This window comes from Calonectris borealis, chromosome 38 (assembly GCF_964195595.1).
Source record: "Calonectris borealis chromosome 38, bCalBor7.hap1.2, whole genome shotgun sequence".
In the NCBI taxonomy this organism is placed as follows: Eukaryota; Metazoa; Chordata; class Aves; order Procellariiformes; family Procellariidae; genus Calonectris; species Calonectris borealis.
In genome coordinates this window covers 625582-631372 of record NC_134349.1, presented here as the reverse complement: position 1 = coordinate 631372, position 5791 = coordinate 625582, and the positions used below count along the sequence as shown (strand labels likewise).

Sequence of the window (5791 nt, the reverse complement as noted above, 5' to 3'; positions counted from 1 at the left end):
GGTCTGGGGGGTCACTCGTGGGTCACGGGGGGGTCACTTGTGGGTCCGGGGGTCACTCGTGGGTCAGGGTCGGGGTCACGTGTGGGTCACGTGTGGGGTGGGGTGGGGGGCTGCCGGGCGGGGTCCCGCGTGGGTCCCGCCCGGTGACGCGGGCGTGGCCGCAGGGGAAGCTGCGGGGGAAGCGGCGGCGGGGGCTGGAGGGGCCGGTGCCCCCCTCCCTGCTGGGCCCCCTGGGGGGGCCGGGGGGGCCCCGCCCCTCCCCCCTGCCCGCCCTGCGCCCGGGGCCCAACCCCCGCTGCGCCCTCCTGGGCCGGGTCCTCTTCAGCCTCGCCCCCGAGGAGCGCGTCCCATAGTCAGTGCCGCCCCTCCCCCCCCCTCGCCCCTCCCCCCCCCTCGCCCCTCCCCCCCGTCGCCCCTCCCCCCCATCGCCCTCCCCCCCATCGCCCCCTCCCCCCCTTGTCACCCCGCCCCTATCGCCCCCCCGCGCCCCCTCCCCCATCCTGAACCTCTCCCCCTCGTGCCCCTCCCCCCCATGCTGACCCCTCCCCCCCCATGCTGACCCCTCCCCCTGCCCCTCCCCCCTACCGACTCCTCCACACCCCCCCTTGAGGGGGCCCAATGCCCCTCCCCCCCCCAGGCTCGTCCCCCATCCTGACCCCTCCCCCCCGCTGCCCCCTCCCCCCATTACCCCTCCCCCCCCCCGCCGCCCCTCCCCCCATCCTGAGCCCTCCCTCCCGCCCCCTCCCCCTCAGAGGGGCCCGGCGCCCCTCCCCCCCCACCCCTCCCCCTGCTGACGCCCCTCCCCCCACCCTCCCCCCTCCCCTCCTGCCTCTCCCCCATCCTGACCCCTCCCCCTCCGCTGACCCCTCCCCCCGTTAGCGCCCCTCCCCCATCCTGACCCCTCCCCCTCTCATCCTGACCCCTCCCTTTCCCCTCCCCCCATCCTGACCCCTCCCCCATCCTGACCCCTCCCCTTCCCCTTCCCCCATCCTGTCCCCTCCCCCATCCTGACCCCTCCCCTCTCATCCTAACCCCTCCCCCCATCCTGACCCCTCCCCCATCCTGACCCCTCCCCTTCCCCTTCCCCCATCCTGTCCCCTCCCCCATCCTGACCCCTCCCCCTCTCATCCTGACCCCTCCCCCCATCCTGACCCCTCCCCCCATCCTGACCCCTCCCCCCATCCTGACCCCTCCCCTTCCCTCCCCCCATCCTGTCCCCTCCCCCCATCCTGACCCCTCCCCCAACCACTGACCCCCCCCTCCCCCTCCCCCTTCCCCCCGGGGGGGGCCTGGTGCCCCTCCCCCCGCTGACGCCCCTCCCCCATCCTGACCCCTCCCCCCATCCTGACCCCTCCCCTTCCCCTCCCCCCATCCTGACCCCTCCCCCATCCTGACCCCTCCCCCCCCCCCGACCCCTCCCCCTCCCCCCCCCGGGGGGCCCGGTGCCCCTCCCCCCGCTGACGCCCCTCCCCCGCAGCGCGGTGGGGCTGGCGGACGGGGCGGGGCAGGTCCTGGCCCTCACCATTTACAACGCGGCGCCGGGCTGGGGGGTGCTGGTGGGCGACGCCCTGGCGGTGCCCGAGCCCCACCTGCGCCTGCACCACCTCCAGCACCAGGGCCAGGTGGGACGGGGCACTGGGGGCACTGGGGGGGACTGGGAGGGACTGGGAGGGGACCGGGAGGCACTGGGAAGGGACTGGGAGGCACTGGGAGGGGACTGGGAGGCACTGGGAAGGGACTGGGAGGGACTGGGAGGCACTGGGAGGGGACTGGGGGTGACTGGGAGGCACTGGGAGGGAGTGGGAGGCACTGGGAGGGGACTGGGAGGGGACTGGGGGGGACTGGGAGGCACTGGGAGGCACTGGGGGCACTGGGGGGGACTGGGGGCACTGGGGGGGGACCGGGAGGGGACCAGGAGGCACTGGGAAGGGACTGGGAGGCACTGGGAGGGGACTGGGAGGCACTGGGAGGCACTGGGAGGGGACTGGGAGGTACTGGGAGGGAGTGGGAGGCACTGGGAGGGGACCGGGGGGGGACTGGGAGGGGACCGGGAGGGGACCGGGAGGCACTGGGAATGGACTGGGAGGCACTGGGAGGGGACTGGGAGGCACTGGGAGGGGACTGGGAGGGACTGGGAAGGGACTGGGAGGCACTGGGAGGAGACTGGGGGTGACTGGGAGGCACTGGGAGGGAGTGGGAGGCACTGGGAGGGGACTGGGGGGCACTGGGAGGGGACTGGGAGGCACTGGGAGGGGACTGGGGGAGACTGGGGGGGACTGGGAGGGGACTGGAGACACTGGGGGGGACTGGGGGGGACTGGGAAGGAACTGGGAGGGGACTGGGAGGGAGTGGGAGGCACTGGGAGGGGACTGGGGGGAGACTGGGGGGGACTGGGAGGGGACTGGCAGACACTGGGGGGCACTGGGAGACACTGGGGGGACTGGGAGGCACTGGGGGGGACTGGGAGGGGACTGGGAGGGACTGGGAAGGGACTGGGAGGGGACTGGAGGGGACTGGGAGGCATTGGCAAGGGACTGGGAGGCACTGGGAGGGGACTGGGAGGCACTGGGAAGGGACTGGGAAGGACTAGGAAGGGACTGGGAGGCACTGGGGGGCACTGGGAGGGAACTGGGAGGGGACTGGGAAGGGACTGGGAGGGACTGGGAGGCACTGGGAGGGAACTGGCAGGGAACTGGGAGTGGACTGGGAAGGGACTGGGAGGCACTGGGAAGGGACTGGGAAGGACTAGGAAGGGACTGGGAGGCACTGGGGGGCACTGGGAGGGGACTGGGAAGGGACGGAGGGACTGGGAGGCACTGGGAGGGGACTGGAAGGGAACTGGGAGGGGACTGGGAAGGGACTGGGAGGCACTGGGAGGGATTGGGGGGGACTGGGAGGGAACTGGGAGGGATTGGGGGGGTCTTGGAGGGACTGGGATATACTGGGAGGGAACTGGGAGGGGGCTTGGGGGGGACTGAGTGGCACTGGGAGGGACTGGGGGGGGAGGCATTGGGATATACTGGGAGGAGACTGGGAGGGAATGGGAGGGGACTGGGATATACTGGGAGGGGACTGGGGGTGTGTGTCGGGGGGGGGACTGGGATATACTGGGAGGGAAGCGGGATGTACTGGGAGTCGGCTGGGAGGGAACTGGTTTATATTGGGAGGGACTGGGAGGCACTGGGCGGGTCACTGGGATTAACTGGGGGAACTGGGACGGACTGGGAGGGGATGGGGGGAGGCGTCTAGTGGTTTATACTGGTCCGTACTGGTCTATGCCGGTCCGCACTGGTTTATACTGGTCCGTACTGGTCCATACTGGTCCATACTGGCCCCGCAGACCTTCTCCTTCCCGGGGGTGCGGGTCCCCTCCCCGCTGTCGCTCGTCGTCAACGGCCGCCGCCCGCCCGGCCCCGCCCTGGCCCCGCCCCGCCTGGCGCTGCGCAACGACCCCGCCCCCCCGGCCCCGCCCCCCGCGGGGGGGCAGTGACCCCTCCCCCCCCCCCCCCCCCCCTTCCCCAGTGCTCCCAGTGCTCCCAGTGCCCCGCCCGGACTGGGCGGGGGGGAGGGGCAATAAAGGTGGTGCCTGGGTCACGTGTGGGGGTGTGGTCACTTGGGGGTGTGGTCACGTGGGGGTGTGGTCACGTGGAGGGGGCACATGGCAGGACCCCCCCCCCCACCCGGAGCCCTCTCAGGGCTCTGGCTCCGCCCCCTCCTCTCGGAAACCCCGCCCCTCCTCTGAAACCCCGCCCCCTCCTCTGAAACCCCGCCTCTCTTCTCTGAAACCCCGCCCCCTCCTCTGAAACCCCGCCCCCTCCTCCATAATCCCGCCCCTCCTCTGAAACCCCGCCCCGGTTCTTCGAAACCCCGCCCCCTCCCCTGAAACCCCGCCCCTCCTCTCCTACCCCCTCCACACCGAGGCCACGCCCCCTCCCCCGCGCGCGGCTTTTAGAGGCGGGGCCCGCGCGTCGCCCCGCCCCTACGCCCGCCGCTGCGCCGCCTCCTCCCGGAGCGGCCCCGCCTCCCGGCCGCCATCTTGGCGGGGGGCGGGGTCTCGGTGGCGGCGGCCGCCGCCATCTTGGGAAGGTCGAAGTCCCCCACGGCCGCCGCCATCTTGGGAGGGGCCGAGGCCTCCGCGGCCGCCGCCATCTTGGGCGCCCCAGAGCCCCCCCCGGGGGCCGCCATCTTGAGCGGGTCCGGGCGCCCCGCGCCGGCGGCCATCTTGGGTGCGGCCTCCCCCTCCTCCTCCTCCTCCAAAATGGCCGCCAGGTCCCCGCCGTCCCCCGGCGAGAGGAGGGCGGCCATGAAGCGGGAGGAGACGGCGGCCTCCGCCTGTTGCGGGGGGGCGGGGTTATGTAGGCCCCGCCCCCTGCAGGCCCCGCCCCCCCCCGCAGGCCCCGCCCCCACCTGCCACAGGATTTGGGGGTCACGCAGCCCCTCCAGGGGGTCCGGGGGGGGCCCGGGCTCCTCCTCCTCCTCCTCCGTGGGGCGGCCCAGGGCGGCCATGACGGCCTCGTACTCGCCCACGGCCTCGGGGGGCAGCTCGGGGGGGTGGGGGAGGGGCGGGGGTGGGGGAGGGGCGGGAGGGCGGGGTGGGGGGAGGGGCGGCCAGCCCGTCACCCAGCCCCCACCCCCCGCCAGGGGGTAAAATCCGGCGGTTTGGGGGTACCTGGAGGAGGGGGGAGGGGTGAGGGTGGGGGAGCCCCGCCCCCCCCTCAAGCCCCTCCCCCCCCTCGCCCCTCCCCTGCTTACAGGTAGAAGAAGGTGAAGGTCGGGGCAGGGGGAGGGGCGGGGACGCCCCGGGGGGGCCCCCAGAACCAGCAGCCGCCGCGGTGCATCCTGGGGGAGGGCGGGGCCTGCTGGGGAAACGCCCCGCCCCCTTCCAACGGCTCCTCCCCCCTCCCCAACGGCTGCCCCGGGCGGGGGGGGGAGGGGTCTGGGGGCGGGGCTGGAGAGGGGCTATGGGGCACCTATAGGGCAGGAGAGGGGCTATGGGGCACCTATAGGGCAGGAGAGGGGCTATGGGGGCACCTATAGGGCAGGAGAGGGGCTATGGGGCACCTATAGGGCAGGAGAGGGGCTGTAGGGCTGCTATGGGGCTGACGAGGCGCTATAGGGCTAGCTATAGGGCTGGGACGGCACTCTAGAGCATCTGTGGGGCAGGGGAGGGGCTACGGGGCACCTATGGGGCACCTATGGGGCAGAAGGGGGAGCTCTAGGGCTGGCTGTGGGGCTGGAGGAGAGCTATAGGGGCAACTATGGGGCGGGAGAGGGGCTATAGGTGCACCTATGGGGCAGGAGAGGTGCTATAGGGCTGGCTATGGGGCTGGAGAAGGGCTATAGGGGCACTTATGGGGCGAGAGACGTGCTATGGGGCACCTATGGGGCACTTATGGGGCAGGAGCGGTGCTATAGGGCTGGCTGTGGGGCTGAAAAAAGGCTATAGGGGCATCTATGGGGCGAGAGACGTGCTATGGGGCACCTATGGGGCACTTATGGGGCAGGAGCGGTGCTATAGGGCTGGTTATGGGGCTGGAGAAGGGCTATAGGGGCATCTATGGGGCTAGAGACGTGCTATGGGGCACCTATGGGGCACTTATGGGGCAGGAGCGGTGCTATGGGGCTGGCTGTGGGGCACGTGTGGGGCAGAAGAGGGGCTATAGGGCCAGAGAGGCCGCTCTATAGGGGGGGGCTATAGGGCAGGAGGGGGGGGCTATAGGGCAGGAGGGGGGGCGCTGTGGGTCCCGCCGGGGGGGGGCGGGGCCTGTCCCGCCAGCAGCCAATCGCCGGC

The 5791-nt window shown here is 72.8% G+C and overlaps 1 long non-coding RNA gene across 1 annotated transcript; it reads left to right on the top strand.

Annotated features, from left to right (window-relative positions):
* The first annotated feature begins 118 nt into the window (after positions 1–118).
* On the top strand, positions 119–3591 carry LOC142074563 (uncharacterized). Its single transcript, XR_012670639.1, has 3 exons — positions 119–352; positions 1478–1622; positions 3341–3591. It is a non-coding gene; the product is annotated as an uncharacterized LOC142074563 (long non-coding RNA).
* Positions 3592–5791: the final 2200 nt, after the last annotated feature.